At 30.2% G+C, this 24,866-nt stretch overlaps 1 protein-coding gene across 9 annotated transcripts in view; it reads right to left on the minus strand.

Annotated features, from left to right (window-relative positions):
* tmod (tropomodulin) overlaps positions 1–24,866 on the minus strand; it is a 545,171-nt gene that overhangs the window by 342,447 nt on the left and 177,858 nt on the right. The window lies entirely within an intron of this gene.

Below are 24,866 nucleotides of genomic sequence, written 5' to 3' on the forward strand. Positions count from 1 at the left end.
AACATTTTGTCAAAATTTAATTTCTATAGAAAATTTTGTCAAAATTTCATTTCTTTAGAAAATTTAATCAAGATTTCATTTCATTAGAAAATTTTGTCAAAATTGTGAAAAAATTCCATATGGAAAGAATTTTGTCAAAATTTTATTTCTATAGGAAATTTTATCAAAATTTTATTTCTATAGGAAATTTTATCAAAATTTTATTTCGATAAAAGTTTTGTGTAATTTTTTTCTGTAGAATATTTTGTCAAAGTTTCATTTCGTTAGAAAACTTAGTCAAAACTTCATTTCGTTAGAAAAGTTAGTCAAAATTTCATTTCTTTAGAAAACTTTGTCAAAATTTTATTTCTATAGGAAATTTTGTCAAAATTTTATTTATATAGGAAATTTTGTCAAAATTTTAATTCGAAAAAATTTTGTCAATTTTTTTTTTTTTGCTATAGAATATTTTGTCAAAATTTTATTTCTATAGAAAATTTCGTCTAATTTTTTTTCTATAGAATATTTTGTCAAAATTTAATTTCTACAGAAAATTTTGTTCGTTAGAAAATTTAGTCAAAATTTCATTTCGTTAGAAAATTTTGTAAAAATTTTATTACTGTAGAAAATGTTGTCGAAATTTAATTTTTTTAGAAAATTTTGTAAAAATTTTATTTCTTTAAAAATTAAAAAAAAAATATTTCTATAGAAATGAAACTTTGACAAAATAAAATTTTGCAAAATTTTCTATAGAAATAAAATTTTGCAAATTTTTCTGTAGAAATAAAGTTTTATCAAAATTTTCTCTAGAAATAAAATTTTGTCAAAGTTTTTTATAGAAATAAACTTTTGAAAAATTTTTCTATAGAAATAAAATTTTGACAAAATATACTATAGAAATAAAATGTGGACGAAATTTTCTATAGAAATGAAATTTCGACAAGAATTTCTATATAAAAAAATTTTGACAAGAATCGATAGAAATATGATTGTGACGCAATTCCTATGGAAAAAATTTTGTCAAAAATTTATTTCTATAGGAAATTTTGTCAAAATTTTATTTCTATAGGAAATTTTGTCAAAGTTTGTTTTGTCAAAATTATAGGAAATTTTGTCAAAATTTTATTTCTATAGAAATTCTTCTCAAAAGTTTATTTCTATAGAAAATTTTGTCAAAATTTTATTTCTATAGAAATTCTTCTCGAAAGTTTATTTCTATAGAAAATTTTGTCAAAATTTTATTTCTATAGAAAATTTAGTCAAAATTTCATTTCTATAGGAAAGTTTGTCAAAATTTTAATACGACAAAAAGTTTGTCAATTTTTTTTCTATAGAATATTTTGTCAAAATATTATTTCTCTAGAAAATTTTGTCTAATTTTTTTCTATAGAATATTTTGTCAAAATTTTATTTCTTTAGAAAATTTTGTCAAAATTTAATTTCTTTAGAAAATTTAGTCAAAATTTCATTTCTTTAGAAAATTTTGTAAAAATTTTATTTCTGCAGAAAATTTTGTCAAAATTTTATTTCTGTAGAAAATTTTGTCAAAATTTTATTTCTTTAGAAAATTTTGTTCGTTAGAAAATTTAGTCAAAATTTCATTTCGTTAGAAAATTTTGTAAAAATTTTATTACTGTAGAAAATTTTGTCGAAATTTAATTTTTTTAGAAAATTTTGTAAAAATTTTATTACTGTAGAAAATTTTGTCGAAATTTAATTTTTTTAGAAAATTTTGTCAAAATTTTATTTCTTTAAAAATTAAAAAAAAAATATTTCTATAGAAATGAAACTTTGACAAAATAAAATTTTGCAAAATTTTCTATAGAAATAAAATTTTGCAAATTTTTCTGTAGAAATAAAGTTTTATCAAAATTTTCTCTAGAAATAAAATTTTGTCAAAGTTTTTTATAGAAATAAACTTTTGAAAAATTTTTCTATAGAAATAAAATTTTGACAAAATTTACTATAGAAATAAAATGTGGACGAAGTTTTCTATAGAAATGAAATTTCGACAAGAATTTCTATATAAAAAAATTTTGACAAGAATCGATAGAAATAAGATTGTGACGCAATTCCTATGGAAAAAATTTTGTTAAAAATTTATTTCTATAGGAAATTTTGTCAAAATTTTATTTCTATAGGAAATTTTGTCAAAGTTTGTTTTGTCAAAATTATAGGAAATTTTGTCAAAATTTTATTTCTATAGAAATTCTTCTCAAAAGTTTATTTCTATAGAAAATTTTGTCAAAATTTTATTTCTATAGAAATTCTTCTCGAAAGTTTATTTCAAAAAAAAAAAATTTGTCAAAATTTTATTTCTATAGAAAATTTAGTCAAAAATTCATTTCTATAGGAAATTTTGTCAAAATTTTAATTCGACAAAAATTTTGTCAATTTTTTTTTCTATAGAATATTTTGTCAAAATATTATTTCTATAGAAAATTTTGTCTAATTTTTTTTCTATAGAATATTTTGTCAAAATTTTATTTCTTTAGAAAATTTTGTCAAAATTTAATTTCTTTAGAAAATTTAGTCAAAATTTCATTTCTTTAGAAAATTTTGTAAAAATTTTATTTCTGCAGAAAATTTTGTCAAAATTTTATTTCTGTAAAAAATTTTGTCAAAATTTTATTTCTTTAGAAAATTTTGTCAAAATTGTATTTCTATAGAAAATTTTATCAAAATTTATTTTTTTTTTTAATTAAAAAAAATTATTTGTATAGAAATGAAACTTTGACAAAATTTACTATGGAAATAAAATTTTGCAAATTTTTTTTCTATATGGTTAGCATGCCCGCCTTGCATACACAAGGTCGTGGGTTCGATTCCTGCTTCGACCGAACACCAAAATGTTTTTCAGCGGTGGATTATCCCACCTCAGTAATGCTGGTGATATTTCTGAGGGTTTCAAAGCTTCTCTAAGTGGTTTACTGCAATGTGGAACGCCGTTCGGACTCGGCTATAAAAAGGAGGTTTAGGGACCTATGTAGCTGTAAGTCTAGGACCAATAAAACTAAATTTAGGATACAGATCTCATTTATGAAATTTTCATTTCCTTTTGCGATATATTAATAGAGCTGTTCACGTACAAACAAATGCCAATTAAAATATTCAAAATTATAACAGGTACTTCAAAATAACATTTTTCAATATAAAAGAAAAAAATTATAAAAAAAAATCATCCCCCGGATTTGGGATTTGAACCTGTGCCGTTTCACATTTTCACTTCCATGGAAGTTCTTTTGAGAAGGTTTTGCAAATTACGATAATTTTTAATTTTTTTGTTGATTTTTAATGTAAAATATATATTTTTTCTGGTTCAAGAAAATTTTTGTATTTGAATAAAATTAGAGTTTAAGTGTATCCTATAAATATATGACTAGCAAAAGTATGGCAACTCTTAAATAATGAACTTTTTTTTTAAATTCTCTTTTCAATGCAAAAATCACAACGAATAAAATTTGTCTAAAGGAAAAAAAAATTCAACACAATGTTGGTATTTTTCTATATGTCTCGATTTTTATATTTTGCCTCTTTTGTTTTGCTGTATATTTAAATGCTCTGTTTCTTGTTTGTGTGAAAATTTATTTAACGATAATGGAAATTTATAGTCCATCGAAGATATTTTCATTTTCCCATGTGATTCATTTTTATTATTGATCATTAAGAACATGATTTAATTGATTGATAGACAATTTGGCAAAATTGTTTTATTGGTGCTTCAAACGAATTGAAAATTGGAAAAAGAAAACAAAATTATAACACCCTCAACTGGTTTGTGTTGGTATGTATGCATATATCAAAAGGAAATGTCAAATGAGAAAAATCCTTTAACTTCACAATTGTAATGGACAATGTGAGAAATTAATACAAAATGTATTTGTGAGGGTATTTGAATTGGTTCTTACTCGATGGAGATTTTTGGGGAAAAAGAGGGTAAGTAAAAAAATTAAATTCAGTTTTCTTTGAAGGTTTTATCCAAAAAAAAAAAAGGCAATGCTCCACAAAAGAAAACGTAGGTTTATTTAAAAAATATTTTAATAATTAAAACATGCTACAAATTAATTAATAAATTAATAAATTGAAGAAAATAGGCGACCATGAATATTTACTTTTTTTCGATATAATATAAACATTAGTCTTCTTCCTTCCTTATATTAAATAACGAAGGATCCTCCAATCAACAATTTTAATCCTTATTCGAATTTGCGTATTTTCGTTTATATGCGTATAAGAATTTTATTTATATATTTTTTTACATCTATTTCTAAGTTCCGATACATCAATACATACTCACAATTGTAAGGATCTATGTACATATACATATACATATACATGTACAAATTTATTTCATTAATGAACATACCTAAAATGAGAAGAAGAAATATTAAAAATTCATTAATAAAATTCATAATTCATTTTGTACGGTGTGTTTTTTTTTTTTTTTTTGATTTTCTATATTCTAATAAATAATGGAAATCTGCATTGCATGTACTTGCATAATTAGCGTATTGGTAATTGACAAATTATTGACAAATGGTGCAATATGTCACATTGCCCCATATTTGTAGCTAACAAGCTTATTACGTAGTACAAAAAAAAATACAACTACACTGACGTTGACTGCTGATTATAAATAATGTCATTTGAAATGTCAACATCAAAAAATAGTTCAAATTAAATGTGAAGAGGATTTCGATGACTAACTAAAATAAAAATGAAAAACACTTTCATAAATTTAATATTGTGGTAATAAAAACAAGTAAGGAAAGTCTAAAGTCGGGCGGGCCGACTATATTATACCCTGCACCACTTTGTAAATCTAAATTTTCGATACCATATCACATCCGTCAAATGTGTTGGGTGCTATATATAAAGGTCTGTCCCAAATACAGACATTTAAATATCACTCGATTTGGACAGAATTTGATAGACTTTTACAAAATCTGTAGACTCAAAATTTAAGTTGCCTAATGCACTAGGTGGAACCAGGGCTGTGGAGTCGAGCCAATTTTGCTCGACTCCGACTCCAGCATTTTTCATCAGCTCGACTCCGACTCCGGAGTCGACTCCGGGTAATATAACTAAATCTCATTTTAATACCACAAATTTGTAGTTCTATTGTGGGGGTGCCGTAAGTGGATCGATATAAAGTATCGTATTTATTTATGTGTGCAAAAAAGGTCTTAATTTCACTTTAGATGCCAATTGAACTCTATATTTCAAATTTAGGGCAATGTTTAATAAATCAAATAATGATATAAATACCCATCATAATATGAGAAGATACCAACAGTATATGTATTTGTGGACCAAAATTATTGATACTATCTCAAATCCTTTAAATTTGTTGCGAACTATATGCATGAATTTGAATCTGAATCTATTTAGGCAAAATTGTATATACTTCTACAAAATCTATGTACTTAAAATTTAAAACTAACGTTATGGGACGTAACACAATTTTAACAAAAAATAAAAATTTAAGGAAAGTCTAAAGTCGGGCGGGCCGATTATAATATACTCTGCACAACTTTGTATTTAGATCTACACACAAAAATTTTTTTTCTCTGATTCAATCACCAAATTAATTGATCCAATTAATTTTTTAATTGAAATGTCTTCAATCACGAAAATGATAGTATCAATCACAGTTTTAATTGGGCATAGAAAAAATTCTTGATTAAAAAATTAATTGATTTTTTCAGCAAAATTCAATTAATTTTTTAATTGATTCAATTAAAAATGTAATTGATGTTGATTGCAAAACGCAATTAATTTATTAATTAAAAAAGGCAACTATTTTTAATTACTTAGTTAGATTGGCTTAGAGTTTTTATTTGGATTAACAAATGATTGTTTGAAATACATTTTTAATTAAAAAACTAAAAAAAAAATCAGCACTTTTTTAACTGAATTAGTCTTCCGAATTTGATTAAAAAGTTAATTGTATCAATTAATTTTTTAATTAAACATTTTAAAAATTTCAATAATTGACTTAATTAACTTAATGTTTCTATCATGATTAAAAAGTTAATTGTATCAATTAATTTATTAATTGAAAAAATTTTCAACTTCAATTAACTTTTTAATTGGAAATATTTTGGTGATATTTTTTTCTGTGTACATTTTGATAAAATCTCAAATCAGACTTCTACAAAATCACGGGCAATATTTGGGAAATATTTATAATTGTTTAGACAAATTCGCAAAAATGCATTTATGATTCATTCATTGAAAAATTTGAAAATTTGAGTCATTTCTACAAGTTTTCGACTTAGCAGTGAGTATCAGTAAGCATACAATTTTGGAAAAATTTTTGTCTAGTAAATAAAATTTTGACTAAATTTTCTATAGAAATAAAATTTTGGCAAAATTTTCTATAGAAATCCAATTTTGACCAAATATATAGAAATAAAATTTAGAATAAAATTTGGCTAAATTTTTTATAGAAATAAAAGTTTGAAAAAATTATTAATAGAAATACAATTAAAAAAAAATTGTGTATTAATTTTACAAAATTTTGTATAGAAATAAAATTTTGCAAAATATTCTATAGAAACAAAATTTTGACTAAATTTTCTATAGAAATAAAATTTTGACTATATTTTCTATAGAAGAAAATATTTCTATAGTAATAAAATTTTGAATACATTTTTTATAGCAGTGAGTTTCAGTGAGCATCAGTAAGAAAAAAAATTTTGAGAAAATTTGCTATAGAAATAAAATTTGACAATTTTTTCTTATAGAAATAAAATTTTAATAAAATGTTTAATAAAAATATGATTTAAGAAAAAATTTTGTGTAGAAAATAAAATTCTGCAAAATATTCTACAGAAACAAAATTTTGACTAAATTTCCTATCAAATTTTCTAATAAAAAAATCTATTATTATAAAATTTTGGCAAAATTTTCAAAAAAATAAAATTTTGATTTAAATTTTTATAGAAATAAACTTATCAATAGAAATAAAATTTTGAAAAAAAAAATGTGTAACAAACTAAATTTTGCAAAATTTTCTATAGAAACAAAATTTTGACTCAATTTTCTATAGATATAAAATTTTGACTAAATTTCCCACAGAAAAAAATATTTCTATAGTAATAAAATTTTGAATAAATTTTTTATAGAACTAAAATTTTGACAAAATTTGCTATAGAAATAAAATTTTGACAAAACTTTTTATAGAAATAACATTTTGACAATTTTTCTATAAAAAAACAACTTTGAAAATATTTTCTGTCAATATTCCACATATGTATATGGCCTTAAGATAAAATTAAACAAAATAATTTCGATTGTTCGAAATATTTCAAATAAATTGATATGGGCATTAAAATTGATCGATCCAGCCCATCTGCTAGTCTAGCATTCTAGGAAACATAAAAAGATAGCCGTAATTGGAAGTTGATTTTCATTTACAATCATGCTGTACATTGATCGAATGAATAACGCAATGGAAACTAATTTGCGTAAAAACTTGCTTAGTTAAGTATTTTAAAAAATTTGGTTTAGCCGGAGTCGGAGTCGAGCAAAATTTTTACGACTCCGACTCCGACTCCACAGCCCTGGGTGGAACACAATTTTAGTAAAAAACAAGTAAGGAAAGTCTAAAGTCGGGCGGGGCCGACTATATTATACCCTGCACCACTTTGTAGATCTAAATTTTCGATACCATACCACATCCGTCAAATGTGTTTGGGGCTATATATAAAGGTTTGTCCCAAATACATATATTTAACTATCACTCGATCTGGACAGAATGTGATAGACTTCTACAAAAACTATAGACTCAAAATTTAAGTCGGCTAATGGACTAGGGTGGAACACAATGTTAGTAAAAAATAAAAATATGGGAAACATTGAAATCTGAAGCAATTTTGAGGAAACTTCGCAAAAGTTTATTTATGATTTATTGCTCGATATATATGTATTAGAAGTTTTGGCAAATTAGAGTCATTTTTACAACTTTTCGACTAAGCAGTGGCGATTTTACAAGGAAAATGTTGGTATTTTGACAATTTTTGTCCAAATCAGAAAAACATATATATGGGAGCTATATCTAAATCTGAACCGATTTGGATGATATTTTGCAAGTTTTTCGAGACTCATAAAATATATGGATGTACGGAATTTGAGGAAGATCGGTTGATATACACGCCAATTATGACCAGATCGGTAAAAAATATATATGGCAGCTATATCTAAATCTGAACCGATTTTTTCCAAAATCAATAGGGATCGTCTTTGAGCCGAAACAGGACCCTATATCAAATTTTAGGACAATCGGACTAAAACTTAAAACTGCGAGCTGTACTTTGCACACAAAAATACATCAACAGACAGACGGACAGACAGACAGATAGACAGAGAGACGGACATCGCTAAATCGACTCAGAATTTAATTCTAAGACCATCGCTATACTAAACGATGGGTCTCACACTTTTCCTTCTTGGCGTTACATACAAATGCACAAACTAATTATACCCTGTACCACAGTAGTGGTGAAGGGTATAAATATGGGAAACGTTTAAAGCTGAAGCAGTTTTAAGGAAACTTCGAACAAGTTTATTTATGATTTACCGCTCGATATATATGTATTAGAAGTTTAGGAAAATTAGAGTCATTTTTACAACTTTTCGACTAAGCAGTGGCGATTTTACAACGAAAATGTTGGTATTTTGACCATTTTCGTCGAAATCAGAAAAACATATATATGGGAGCTATATCTAAATCTGAACCGATTTCAACCAAATTTGGCACGCATAGCAACAATGCTAATTCTACTCCCTGTGCAAAATTTCAACTAAATCTGAGTTAAAAATTGGCCTCTGTGGTCATATGAGTGTAAATCGGGCGAAAGCTGTATATGGGAGCTATATCTAAATCTGAATCGACTTCAACCAAATTTGCTAATTCTACTCCCTGCGCAAAATTTCAACAAAATCGGAGTTAAAAATTGGCCTCTGTTGTCATATGAGTGTAAATCGTGCGAAAGCTATATATGGGAGATATATCTAAATCTGGACCGATCTCAACCAAATTTGGCACGCATAGCTACAATGCTAATTCTACTCCTTGAGCAAAATTTCAACTAAATCGGAGTTAAAAATTGGCCTCTGTGGTCATATGAGTGTAAATCGGGCGAAAGCTATATATGGGAGATATATCTAAATCTGAACCGATTTCAACCAAATTTGGCACGTTTAGCTACAATGCTAATTCTACTCTCTGTGCAAAATTTCAACAAAATCGGAGTTAAAAATTGGCCTCTGTGGTCATATGAGTGTAAATCGGGCGAAAGCTATATATGGGAGCTATATCTAAATCTGAACCGATTTCAACCAAATTTGGCACGCATATCTACAATGATAATTATACTACCTGTGCAAAATTTCAACCAAATTGGGGTAAAACTCTGGCTTCTGGGACCGTATTAGTCCATATCGGGCGAAAGATATATATGGGAGCTATATCTAAATCTGAACCGATGTCTGCCAAAATCAATGGGGATCTATTCTGAGCCAAAACACATACTTGTGCCAAATTTGAAGTCTTTTGGACTAAAACTGCGACCTAGACTTTGACTACAAAAATGTGTTCACGGACAGACGGACACTGCTATAGCGATTCAGGAGCCCACCCTGAGCATTTTTGCCAAAGACACCATGTGTCTATCTCGTCTCCTTCTGGGTGTTGCAAACATATGCACTAACTTATAATACCCTGTTCCACAGTGTGGCGCAGGGTATAAAAATTGAATTATGTTATATACCTTAGGTATAGTCTAGAATAATTTTTATTCTTTGTTCTTAATGGGTATGGAATTTCATATCCATTCTTCCAAAACCCTTACAAAAATTCTCAGACTAATGAATACCAAAGTTTATTAGGAAACAGACACCAACAGATGCTTTTCATGTTTTTTTTCTATTTACTCTCATTGGAAATTTACCAAGTAAATTTCTTATTAGACATTCAAAAATAAACCTCCACCCGTAGAAAGTTTGTCAATAAAAAGGAAAATTACAAACTCAAAATTGCTTATAGGCTTTCCTATAAGGGATAAAAGTCTATAGGAATATTCTCCTATGATAATCAATGTCCAATAAATAGTCTATTGGAAAATTTCCCTTTTACAGAAAATGTAATTTTCTATGTTATTTTAAACATCAACCAGACAAACAAAAACATAAGCTTAAATATTAGTTAAAGGACTTTTTATAGCCAATGGCTAGGAAAATTTTAAATGAATTGATAAAATAACCAACAAAACAGAAAAAAAAACTAAAATGAAAAGTTTTCAGATCGACCCTTAAAGTTTGGTCATTCAACCATATGGGGTTGTAATCTAGCCACCAAATACCAACACCATAACAAACCAATATGCATATTACATACGGACATACACAGACACAGGTTATGGTTTCAGTAGAAAAAATTCCTGCAATGAACCAGCACCATGGTCTCTTTGATGATCCCTTTGGGTCGCTATAGTTATGGTGGGTTCTGTGGTGATTTTTTGGGAAAGTAACACCATATGCTAAATAAATTGGTGTTAAAACCCATGTACCGTAGTCTTCCGATGGCATCCAGAGTGTGTGGGATGGTTGTGACGCAAAATTGACCAAAAATTGAAGTCATTAAATTTTGGACGGACAGCATATAAAAGCAATTTCGTAATATGGACGTGGGTTACGATGACATTGATTAAGAATCATGTGGTTGATTGGTATGAAAGCCTTCCATAAAAGGTATACTGAGAAAAAGGGGGCACTAAAGGCAATTTAGCGTTTTTGTAAGTCTCCCAGCAAAAAAAATCGGAACTTGTTCTAAAGGCACAACTTTAAAAGTACTTCAAAAAATTTCCTCCCAAAAGATGTCCTTTATTTTAACTACACAGGAAGTTCTTTTAATTTAATTCTTTATAACTCGATTTTTTTCATGAAAGGTTAAAAACAGAGTAAGAATTAATAACATGGAACAATTTATTTGAATTTTGTAAAAAAAACTAGTATATACGGCCGTAAGTTCGGCCAGGCTGAAGCTTATGTACCCTCCACCATGGATTGCGTAGAAACTTCTACTGAAGACTGTCATCCACAATCGAATTACTTGGGTTGCGGTAACACTTGCCGATGGCAAGGTATCTTCAAACTTCCTAACACCGTAATATATACCACATAGTCCATAGTTTAAAGTTTCTATAGAAATAAAATTTTGACAACATTTTCTATAGAAGTAAAATTTGAAAAAAATTTTCTATAGAAATAACATTTGGATACAATTTTCTATAGAAATAAAATTCTGACAAAATTTTCTATAGAAACAAAATTTTGAACAAATTTTCTATAGAAATACAATTTTGACAAAATGTTCTATAGAAATAAAATTTTGACAAAATTTTCTATAGAAATAACATTTTGACAATGTTTTCTATAAAAATAAAATTTTGGTATATTATTTTTGGCTCGAGTGGCAACCATGATTATGAACCGATAAGGACCAATTTTGGTGTGATTGGGGATCGCCTACATATAACTATAGACCAATATGGATCAATTTTGGCATGGTTATTAGCGGCCTTATACTAACACCACGTTGCAAATTTCAACCGGATCGGATGAATTTTGCTCCTCTAAGAGGGTTCGGAGATCAAATCTGGGGAACGGTTTATATGGGGGCTATATATAAGTATGGACCCATATGGACCAATTCTTGCGTGTTTGTTGGAGACCACATTCTAACACCACGTTCCAAATTTCAACCCGATCGGATGAATTTTGCTTTTCCAAGGGGCTCCGGAGGTCAAATCTGGGGATCGGTTTATATGGGGACTATATATAATTATGCACCGATGTGGTGTGTTATTTTCGAAAGTTTCCCAAAAAAATTGTTTTAAGCAAAAGTAAAATTAATTTGCGAAATTTTAGAAAATATCGCACCAGCGCCCACTGTGCAAAACCTGCTCTAGATTTTTTGGTATCAAATGAAAGCTCTTCACGAGTACTATAAACGCAAGTGGGTCTCATGTTTGAAAGCATCATAGAAATATCGATTTTTATCAAAAATATAATTAATATGTCAGAATTTAAAATATAGTGCACGCGGGCCCACGGTGCAATACCTGCTCTAGATTTTTTGGTATCAAATAAAAGCTCTTGATGAGTACTATAAATCCAAGTGGTTGTTATATTCGAAAGCATCACAGAAATATCGATTTTTATCAAAAAGAAACTTAGTTTGCACGAAGTTACAATATAGGACACCCGTGCCCACTGTGCAAAACCTGCTCTAGATTTTTTGGTATCAAATGAAAGCTCTTGACGAGTACTACAAATGCAAGTATTTTTTATTTTCTAAAACATCCCAGAAATGTAGGTTTTTGTTAATTTTTTTTAAATTTAATCGCCACAATTTGAAATAAAACTGAAATGCGCCCACTGTGCAATACCTGCTCTAGATTTTTTGGTATCAAATGAAAGCTCTTGATGAGTACTATAAATCCAAGTGGTTTTTATTTTCGAAAGTTTCCCAAAAAAAATTGTTTTAAGCAAAAGTAAAATTAATTTGCGAAATTTTAGAAAATATCGCACCAGCGCCCACTGTGCAAAACCTGCTCTAGATTTTTTGGTATCAAATGAAAGCTCTTGACGAGTACTATAAAGCAGGTTTTGCACAGTGGGCACGCGTGCACTATATTTTAAATTCTGACATATTAATTATATTTTTGATAAAAATCGATATTTCTATGATGCTTTCGAACATGAGAACCACTTGCGTTTATAGTACTCGTCAAGAGCTTTCATTTGATACCAAAAAATCTAGGGTGTCTTTGGCAATAATGCTCAGGGTGGGTCCCTGAGTCGATATAACCATGTCCGTCTGTCCGTCAAGTTTGGCCCATGTTCCTAATTTCGGTCAGAATCGGTTCAGATTTAGATATAGCTCCCATATATATCTTTCGCCCGATATGCACTAATATGGACTCAGCAGCCAGAGTTTTACATCGATTTGCTTGAAATTTTGTACAAACACAACACTTAGTCGTATAGTCAAGTGTGAAAAATTTGATTGAAATCGGTTCAGATTTAGATATAGCTCTCATATATATCTTTCGCCCGATATGGACTAATATGGTCCTAAAAGCCAGAGTTTTGGCCCAATTTAGATATAATTTTTCACAGGGAGTAGATTTAGCATTGTAGCTATGCGTGCCATATATATGATATGGACTTATATGGCTCCAGAGGCCAGAGTTTTGGCCCAATTTGGTTGAAATTTTGAACTAGTATTACAATTAGTAATATAGTCATGTGTGCCAAATTTGATTGAAATCGGTTCAGATTTAGATATAGCTCCCATATATATGCTTTTCTGATTTCGACAAAAATGGTCAAAATACCAACATTTTCCTTGTTAAATCGCCACTGGTTACTCGAAAAGTTTTAAAAATGACTCTAATATTCCTAAACTTCTAATACATACATATCGAGCGATAAATCATAAATAAACTGTTGCGAAGTTTTCTTAAAATTGCTTCAGATTTAAATGTTTCCCACATTTTTTACTAAAATTGTGTTCCACTCTAGTGCATTAGCCAACTTAAATTTTGAGTCCATATATTTTGTAAAAGTCTATCAAATTCTGTCCAAATCGAGTGATATTTAAATGTATGTATTTGGGACAAACCTTTATATATAGCACCCAACACATTTGACGGATGTGATATGGTATCGAAAATTTAGATCCACAAAGTGGTGCAGGGTATAATATAGTCGGCCCCGCCCGACTTTAGACTTTCCTTACTTGTTCTTTATGGACTTCATTTGGTAATGTGATTAAAAATTTAATTGTATCAGTTAATTTTTTACTTAACTTTGGAGATATAGTTTTGTCTGTGTGAAAATGCTATCATAATTTCAACTTTAACTCTTCTACATGTCATATTGAATTTCTAAACTTTTATTTAGTACAACACCCATGGAATTCTTCAATAATTTCTAATATTTGAAATGTATACAAGACGAAATTAATTTCCTTTACCACAATCATTAACATTTGATATTCATAATAGCTTAGTAAGAAGGTAGGGTATATTAATAAGCATTACTATCACTGTTGTACCTTCTATATTAGCTTATATACATAGAAAATTAGACAAGTATCTAAATATGCAGGTCTTACATGTAACAGACACAATAATTAATTGGTACAGATATCGTTAAGCCAGAAGAAGCCTAACCCTTTTCATCATCATCATCATCGTCATAGTATCCAAAGGATATGAAATCACTAATGAAAAACCAGCACACCCAAACACATAGAAACATACAACGCAAGCCATAATACACTGACACTGTTAGCATATGCTGCTAAAGAATATTAATGTTAGTATTTATATCCTCTTTGAATCTTCTCGTCGCCTACACTTGTTACCCATTGCCCATTATCCATTTACTACCATAACTGTTAGCTATAATGGATATGAATTCCATTTTCAATTCTGGTCTTCTTATCTGTCACATTGGCTATGATGTTAATTTTCTGGCTATGTGTGCTGTCCGTCCGTCCGTCGATCTAGTTAACCTTAGTGTATAAGAGGTTGATTATGTCGTCTATAATGGATCTATGTATGTAGGGGGTGGTAAACTTTCCTATTTATTATCGTACATAAATGCACACATACGCACACACACACACGGACACATTGAGACAACATCGAATGACTAAGAGATTTGCTATAAAGACCTTAATGTATTTGTGTGTACTTGGCCTCTTTTGCTTTTATATGATGACCCTAGAAATCGATGTTGTTCGTATTTTGTTCAATTTATTAATCAATTTTTGTATGCTTGACATATTGATGTGAGAGGCATAATCTATAGGCTTCAAATATTCATCCCAAAAAGCACTCATATGTTTCTGTGTATATGTGTATGTGAATATTCATAAGAGAAATAATAATTTAGTTGGTCTAAAGCTTTGTGGCAGGATATGCTTTGAAATGACAGTTAACCGGATATTGCAGAGATTTTGTTTTTGGGAATTGTGTGTCGGTATGTTTGTGAGTGTGTGTGTGAATTTGAGTATGTGTTTTGGCTATTCATACCCAGTAGGAATAAGAGACATTGTAAAAAGACGATATGACAGATCTTATAATTCAAAACAAGTAAGGAAAGTCAAAAATCAGGCGGGGTCGACTATATAATAATCTGCACCCTTTTTGTAGATCCACATTTACGATATCATATCAAATCCGTCCAATGTGTTGGGTGCTATATATAAAGGTTGTAAGTGACTGGAAAAAATATTTGTACAAATATCTAAATAAAAAAGGAACCCCAAGTATTTTATTTCAAAAGCTTTCATAAAAAAAAAAAATCTGACAAAAAGAAAAAAATATTTCATTGAAATATAAGTAAGAAATTTGAGTTGAAGATAAATTCCTTATTAAATTTGGGGAAGCAAAAAAAGAATTAAAATACATTTACATCGCCGGGAATTCGATCCTTGGTATTATCAGCATCGCTAAAGAAAATCAAGAATATCAACAAATTTTAGCGAAAATTCCGATTAACAAAAGAGGGAAAAAGGAAAACATTATAATAATAATAAATTTATTTACAATTTGGTGTGGTAAGTTATAGGACTTATTACTAATCTTGTTATAGGTCTGGGACCCAAGGGGATCCCACAGGCCACATCAGCTGTACCTTTGGAAGTAAATCGTTTTGTAGAACATTTGGTACATCAAACATTATAAATTGAATTAATTAATCATAAAAGAAAACGCAATATGAACTTAAAGGATGGAAGGAAATTAGCGGATAAATTATATTAAGAAGAAATACAAAATTATTTACTAAATATTACCTACTGATAAAGATGCTACAACTAAAGGATTATAAGAACTTTTTTATCTAATCTTGAATTACACGATTGAACACTAGGAATTAAATATTTCCAAAACATATATTTATTTTCAATGTCATATAGTTTTAATAATATTTGCGATCCAGACCTCAACATCAGCGGGCCCGAAGATTACGAGGAAATTGGTGAGTCATCTATTGTATATTAAATCCACACCTAGTCATATACAAACATTCCCCCATATATATATTACTATTTTAGTTATTCATATTATCACTTTAATTCACATTAACACAGCATTAATACATAGATTTTTTTGTTTTTTTTTTTTATTTAAACATTAATTAATTGATCAATTCTGTTAAACATTTCATGATTTTAATATAATTTACCATCATGTTTTTCCTATAAATCCGGAAATTTTAATTTACGAAAGGTAACAATGACATAATGAGGCAACGATAAAGGGACTTATTGGCTAAATTCCATCTGATGCCAAGTCGATCTATAAGCATAAAAATAGAACTATCTATATTCGATTTATTTTTTTTATAAAAGAGCTATCTTAAAATTTTCTTTTATGATGACCGATCCGAATCTCTTCCTCTTGAACAAGAACTCTCCCAAGACTGAGCATGGCCGAGAACAAGAAGATAGCCAAGTTCAAAGAGGTAGAAACCGTAAGGGGGTTCGTCACAAGGTTTATGTTTCCATATACATATATTTAAATTGGGAGCCACCGTGGTACAATGGTTAACATGCCCGCGTTGCATACACAAGGTCGTGGGTTCGATTCCTGATTCGTCCGAACACCAAAAAGTTTTTCAGCTGTGGATTATCCCACCTCAGTAATGCTGGTGACATTTCTAAGGATTTCAAAGCTTCTCTAAGTGTAAAGCCGTACGGACTCGGCTATAAAAAGGAGGTCCCTTGTCATTGAACTTAACATCGGAATCGGGCAGCACTCAGTGATAAGAGAAAAGTTCACCAATGTGGCATCACAATGCACTGAATAGTCTAAGTGAGCCTGATACATCGGGCTGCCACCTAACCTAACCCATATTTAAATCTAACCAGATCTGGACAAAATTTGTCAGAGTTCTAAAAAATTTAAAGGCTTTAAATTTAAGTTGGCTAACGTCCTGGGCAGTGGGAACACAATGTTAGCAAAACAAAATTTGGGAAACATTTAATTCTGCACCCATTTTGAGGCAACTTCGCAAAAGTGTATTTATGATTTATCGGTAGATAGATACCCACACTGAAAAAGCAGTGAACCCACTAGGAAGAAAACTTTTGGTTAATTTTAGAAAATTTTGAATATTTGTAGAAAAAAAAATTTTTTACAAGTATTACAAACGTTGGCATCACGCCGAGGTCATAAAAATAAGTAAATATTTTTCGACAAATTCAAGAAAATTTATTAGACATAACTAAGTTTTTTCACTTGTTAAAGAAAATTTTGTAGTTTGAAGGAAAAACTTGGAGTTAAAAATTGCAAGAATGTCTTTAGTGACGTACAAAGTTCATGATGGACGCATTTTTGGTAAAATTTACAAATTTAAAGAAATTCTGAACTATTTTGTGGAAGGCACGAATTTAGTTAATCTTTATGCTTCGTTTGAGTATATTTTGTATATCGCCCACAAAAATCAACGCTGATTCGTTTGTTTTGTAAGCAGTTGGTACTGCCTCTCTCCCTTGCAATCCTGCTGAAATAGTGCTCCATTTTTTTCTGGGTATATATTAGAAATAAAGGAAAATTTTAGTAATTTTTTCAAGTTTTTGACTTAGCAGTGACGATTTTATAAGGAAATGTGGGTATTTTGCCCATTTTTACCCAAATCGGAAAAACATATATATGGAAGCTATATGGAAATCTGAACCGGTAACAACTAAATTTGACATGCATAGTTATTATGTTAATTCTACTCCCCGTGAAAAATTTCACGTAAATCGGACTACAACTTTGACCTCTGCGGTCGTATGACGCAAAATTGGGCGAAAGATATATATGGAAGCTATATCTAAATCTGAATTGATTTCAACTACCATTGGCATGTATATCCAGAACCTTAATTCTATTTCCTGTGCAAAGTTTCAAGTAAATCGGGGCAAAACTTTGGTCTCTATGGTTATACGTGTCTATATCTGGCGAATGATATATGGGAGCTATATCTAACTCTGAACCGATTTGAACCAAATTTAGCAAGCATAGTTAGAATGTAAATTATATTCCCTGTGCAAAATTTCACAGTAAATCAGAGTACAAATTTGGCCTCTGTGATCATATTAGTGTAAATCGGGCGAAAGATATATATGGGAGCTATATCTAAATCTGAACCGATTTCAATAAAAATTGGCGCACTTGACTATAGTACTAATTTTTCTCCTTGTGCAAAATTTCTATCAAATTAGGATAAAACTCTGGCTTCTGGACCCATATAAGTGCATATCGTGCGAAAGATATATATGGGAGCTATATCTAAATCTGAACCGATTTCTTCCAAAATCAAGAGGGTTCTATTCTGACCCAAAACAGAAACTTGTACCAAAATTGAAGTCGATTGGACTAAAACTGCGACCTATACGTTGATCACAAAAATGTGTTCACAGACAGACGGACGGACAGACAACTCTACTCAGAGATCCACCCTGAGCATTATTGCCAAATACATCATGTGTCTAACTGATAACACCCTGTTCCACAGTGTGGCGCAATGTATAATTATTTTGGGTATAATTGCAGCCTTAACACGGAACATAAAAATAAAATTTTAAAATTTATCAGTAAAGTGGATATTGGTCCAGCGAGTGAAAGACCATTATGTGAAACTGGGATACCCTGTCGAGAAGGGACATTTCCCCCTTGCAAACTTTCAAATACTAAAAGGTGGTCGCTCTTGCCGACTTTATTCCCACTTTTTCCACGAATACATAAACACAGAATCACATACGATTTTCTTTAAATTTAGAGGATAAGTTAAAATTGAGCATGTGGTAAACATTTAATAAAAAATACATTTGAAACGCAGATTATAAATTTTTGAATATTAAAATTTCATTATATTAAAGAAATTTTTCTTTAATAATATTGTGTAAATTGCAGGCCCTAAAATTTAGGTTGCATACAAATTTTTTCAGTGTAGGTAGGTATCGTTTTTAGTAAGACATGACCCATTTTGTCCTATTCATTATAGCTCCTTTCTTAAATTAATATAGATAAACCATTATTTGGGTGAAGTAGGACGGAGAATAGGAAACCCCTTTTTGGGACGTTTGTAAGGAGACGGAGACCTAGTCTTTGACCGTTCTCCTTCACTATCAAGTCTTGGAGCTCCTGTTATTGAGGTTGAATTAACATACACTGAAAAAATAAAAATTTTCCTCACAATATTAAATAGATTCAATTTATATCCATAATATTCTTGAAATTTTTACTTATTTATTTAGTGCAAAATTAACTTACAAAAAAATAAAAAAATAACATTAGGAATGGTTGACAGGATCACTTATAATATCTAATAATTTATTTATTGGAATAAGGAAAATTTTAAAACATTATATATTTCTAAGAATGCTATCTGGTATATGGGATTTAAGGTGGGAGTAATTGATTTCCTGTGTTGAGTTCTTATGGATTTTGAAGCAAGATAGTATATGATTCAAGTTTAATGGGATATTAAAGGTTTGACAAGTGGCAGGCAGCTGATTTTTTTGTGATATGATTTTTGAAATTAAATTGAAATTTAAATTTTGGTAAATTTTTGTTTTGAATACGATACCCAATTTTTATACCCACCACCATAGAATGGTGATTGGGGTATAATAAGTTTGTCATTCCGTTTGTAACACATCGAAATATCGATTTCCGACTATATAAAGTATATATATTCTTGATCAGGGAGAAATTCTAAGACGATATAACGATGTCCGTCTGTCTGTCTGTCTGTCTGTCTGTTGTAATCACGCTACAGTCTTCAATAATGAAGCAATCGTGCTGAAATTTTGCACAAACTCGTCTTTTGTCTGCAGGCAGGTCAAGTTCGAAGATGGGCTACATCGGTCCAGGTTTTGATATAGTCCCCATATAAACCGACCTCCCGATTTGGGGTCTTGGGCTTATAGAAATCGTAGTTTTTATCCAATTTGCCTGAAATTTGAAATCTAGAGGTATTTTATGACCATAAAGAGGTGTGCCAAAAATGGTGAGTATCGGTCCATGTTTTGGTATAGCCCCCATATAGACCGATCTCCCGATTTTACTTCTTGGGCTTATAGAAACCGCAGTTTTTATTCAATTTACTTGAAATTGGAAATTTAGAGGTATTGTAGGACCACAAATACGTCTGCCGAAAATTGTGAGTATCGGTCCATATTTTGGTATAGCCCCCATATAGACCGATCTCCCGATTTTACTTCTTGGGCTTATAGAAACCGCAGTTTTTATTCAATTTACCTGAAATTCGAAATCTAGAGGTATTGTAGGACCACAAATACGTGTGCCAAAAATTGTGAGTATCGGCCTATGTTTTGGTATGGTCCCCATATAAAACGACCTCCCGATTTGGGGTCTTGGGCTTATAGAAATCGTAGTTTTTATCCAATTTGTCCAAAATTAGAAATCTAAAGGTATTTTAGGACCATAAAGAGGTGTGCCGAAAATGGTGAGTATCGGTCCACATTTTGGTATAGCCCCCATATAGACCGATTTCCCGATTTTACTTCTTGGGCTTATAGAAACCGCAGTTTTTATTCAATTTACCTGAAATTGGAAATCTGGAAGTATTGTAGGATCACAAATACGTGTGCCAAAAATTGTGAGTATCGGTCCATGTTTTGGTATGGTCCCCATATAAAACGACCTCCCGATTTGGGGTCTTGGGCTTATAGAAACCGTAGTTTTTATCCAATTTGTCTGAAATTGGAAATCTAGAGGTATTGTAGGACCACAAATATGTGTGCCAAAAATAGTGAGTAGCGGTCCATATTTTGGTATAGCCCCCATATAGACCGATCTCCCGATTTTACTTCTTGGGCTTATAGAAACCGCAGTTTTTATTCAATTTACCTGAAATTGGAAACCTAGAGGTATTGTAGGACCACAAATACGTGTGCCAAAAATTGTGAGTATCGGCCTATGTTTTGATATGGTCCCCATATAAAACGACCTCCCGATTTGGAGTCTTGGGCTTATAGAAATCGTAGTTTTTATCCAATTTGTCCAAAATTAGAATTTACTTCTTCTTGGGCTTCTAGAATACGTAGTTTATATACAATTTGCCTGAAATTGGAAATTTATAGGTATTTTAGGACTATAAAGAGGTGTGCCACAAATGGTGAGTATCGGTCCATGTTTTGGTATAACCCCCATATAGACCGATATCCCGATTTTACTTCTTGGGCTTCTAGAATCTGAAGTTTTTATCCAATTTGCCTGAAATAGGAAATCTAGAGGTATTTTCGGGCCATAAAGAAGTGTGCCGAAAACGGTGAGTATCGGTCCATATTTTAGTATAGCCCCCATAAGAAAGATCTCCCGATTAACTCCTTGGGTTTGTAGAAACCGTAGTTTTTATCCGATTTGCCTGAAATTGTAAATATTCTGGTATTTTAGACTCACAAAAACGTGTATCGGATTAAGTTTCTATCGGTCCATTTGGTAATGCCTCCATATAAACCGACTTCACTTCTTGAGGATGTAGAAGGCGCACTGATCATGAAAATTGCTTGAAACTCTATGTAAAATTTCCAGATTTTACTTCTAAAGATTTAAGATTTCAAATCAAGACGTTATTTTATAATTTTCTTGCACACTTATTTTCTTGTTAATGATTCCTCTAAAACTCAAGCAAAAATGGTTCTTATAAATCCAGAATCTGATATAGTCCTCATAAGTGAAATCTTTAAATTTATCTTCGGGAAGTATCCCCAAGTCCTCAAACCCTCCTGAAATTTCAAAGGAAACCCTAATATTTGGTTCATGGTGGTGGGTATTTAAGGTTCGGCCCGGCCGAACTTACTGCTGTATATACTTGTTGTATATTTCTTTTGCTCACATTTTTAGTTGAAAGGACAGAACTAATTAGGCATATATATATTGTTGTTGTTTTTTTATATATATACTTCCACCTTATCTTAATATATTAGCGGAAGTATTTTAAGGCACATTTTAGTATATAAGAATATAAATTTTCTAAAATATAAATTTTTTTGGAATAGCTTGAACACAAGAAGGCCCTATGTAGTTTCCCACTGGCCATCTCAGCATTTATGTGTGCTTTGATCTCCGACCAACATTGTCATGAACTCTGATCCCAATAGCAGGGTTTTTGTAGTAAGGATTTATTCATTTGCGAAAGAAATGACAAAAAAATCTCTATCTAAAACTACCATGTGCAGTATTGTTTCGATATGTATTTCGTTATGGCTAAAAGCTATTGAATTGCATGATGGATTCTGATAAAAAAAATATTTGTTTTTCTAATATAAACAATTTTCATAGAACAGCAGGAACTCTGTTAACAGACATAACTAAAACTGTATTTTTTTTTAATTTTGGTAAAAGCTTAGTTTTAATTTTTTTTGGTAAATGAAATTAAAACTATGTTGAAAATAAAACATAATCGTTTTTTAGTTTTAGGAGAAATTTTATAACAGAAAAAAATGTCCAATGGTATAGCGTAAACTGCTGTAAATGGTATTTATTTTTATATGCGAAAATGTTTTTGGGGCATATTACAAAACAATTTAAATTATAGGGTTTTATGTGAATACTTTTGTAGATAAATGCTAGTTCACGCTGACATGTTTCATTTAGGTATTGTCAAAATGAATTTTTTTTTTAAGATTGTAAAATTTACAACCTCAGAAACTGGCCATATGTTATACAAGAAAAGTCCGTTGTAAAACTAATGCTAAAATTAATTGCAAAAACAAAAAAATATTTTGTTTTTAGTTAATATTTAAAAATTTAGAAAAATATTTTAAAAGTTTAATCCAAAGTACAGATATAAGGAATGTTACAAAGGAAAACTTGTTTTCAAATGTGACTAAGATTGTTTAAAAATTATGGTATTGATTCTGAGCCAAAGATGCAGTTACTTTAAAATAAAGACAATTTTAACGACCTATCTGGCTTTGAATATAGGATCCATAAAATTACAATTAGGATACAGGTCTCAATTATGGAATTTTCATTATTTTTTCGCGGTATATTAATAGAACTATTTAAGTACAAACAAATGCCAATTTAAAACTCTAAATTATAACGGATACTTCAAAGTAAAAAATATTTTTTTAATCTTCAAAATAAGTCTTAGCCTATATTTGAAAGGTTTCTTTCTTAAATCTAAAGATTCTATATTTCAGATAATTTAGGGACGATTTCTTTAAATCAAAAATGTATTTGTTTAATTTAAGGAAATTTGGCCTTAGTTCAAAGGCATGCGACTTTAACGGAGGGACACAAATTTCTAAAATACGTGTCCTAAATTTAATGAAAAAAAATTTAAAGCAAAGATTGTAAACTTTATTCTAATTAAAATTGCATTGTTTTAAAAAAATTTGTCCTTAATAATTTATAAATTACGCATCCTAAAATTTAGATGCATTATCTTTAATATCACGTAGATATTTTTTTTTCTGTGTGAGAGTAGTAGACCATATTTGTCAAAATCCCAAGATACAGAAGACAGTGAAACTTCTCAAATGCGAACTCACCCAGTCGCATATATTTTTTAAATTATCCATTTAAAAAATAACTGGACAAATTACGTGCAATTTTGGTTTCACTCACAAATATTTCATGTCCTTAAAATACGAATGCGAATTTTGCTTATCATAGAAGACGCATTTCTGTGAAATTTAAGTTTTTTTCCTTTGTCGATAAACTTGTCAATGAAGTCGTTTTGTCCTTATAGTTGAGTGATTCGACTTAAAAGTGGGTATTCCAACATGAAATAAAATAGTGTTTGACTAAGTTCAAAGTGGCTGGGACATGTATTTTAGCACTTTATTTTAAAGACGATTTTTACTTGAAATATACCAAAATTTCTAGATGAAGTCGTGTTTGAATTTGGAAATTTAATTTTTCGTTAACACGTTTTTAAAGGACTTTGATGGCACACGAAGAAAAAAAAAACAAAGAAGACGAATAAATTCAAATTTGTTTCCTAGTATCAAGTACGCGAAACTCAAATTTAAAAGAGAAATTTTTCTTAAATGTTTTTATACCCTCCACCATAGGATATACCCCCCATTCTATGGTGGAGGGTATAAAAACATTTAAATTTGTCATTCTGTCGGTCGGATGGTATTGCATATGGTATTCAACAACCATGCAGAAATTGGTCCACATCGGTTCATAATTATATATAGCCCCCATATAAACCGATCCCCCGATTTGGCTTGCGGAGCTTCTAAGAGAAACAAATTTCATCCGATCCGGCTGAAATTTGGTACATGGTGTTAGTATATGGTATATAACAACCGTGCAAAAATTGGTCCACATCGGTCCATAATTAGATATAGCCGGCATATAAATCGATCCCCAGTTTTGACCTCCGGAGCCTCATGGATGAGCAAAGTTCATCCGATTCGGTTGAAATTTGGTACGTAGTGTTAGTATATGGTATCTAACAACCATGCATGAAGTGGTCCATATCGGTCTATAATTATATGTAGCCCGCATACAAAAACCGATCCCCAGATTTCACCTCCGGAGCCCCGTGGAACAGTAAAATTCCCCCGATCCTGTTGAAATTTGGTACGTGGTGTTAGTATATGGTCTCTAACAACCATGCAAAAATTGGTGCATACCGGTTTTAATTATATATAACCCCCATGTAAACCGATCCCCAGATTTGACCTCCGGAGCTCTTGGAGGAGCAAAATTCATCCGATCCGGTTGAAATTTGGTACGTGGTGAAATTAGATACATTGCGCTAATATACGGCCGCTAAAAACCATGCCAAAATTGGTCTATGTCGGTCTATAGTTATATATAGCC

The sequence above is a fragment of the Haematobia irritans genome, chromosome 1 (genome assembly GCF_050003625.1).
Source record: "Haematobia irritans isolate KBUSLIRL chromosome 1, ASM5000362v1, whole genome shotgun sequence".
NCBI classification, from domain to species: domain Eukaryota; kingdom Metazoa; phylum Arthropoda; class Insecta; order Diptera; family Muscidae; genus Haematobia; species Haematobia irritans.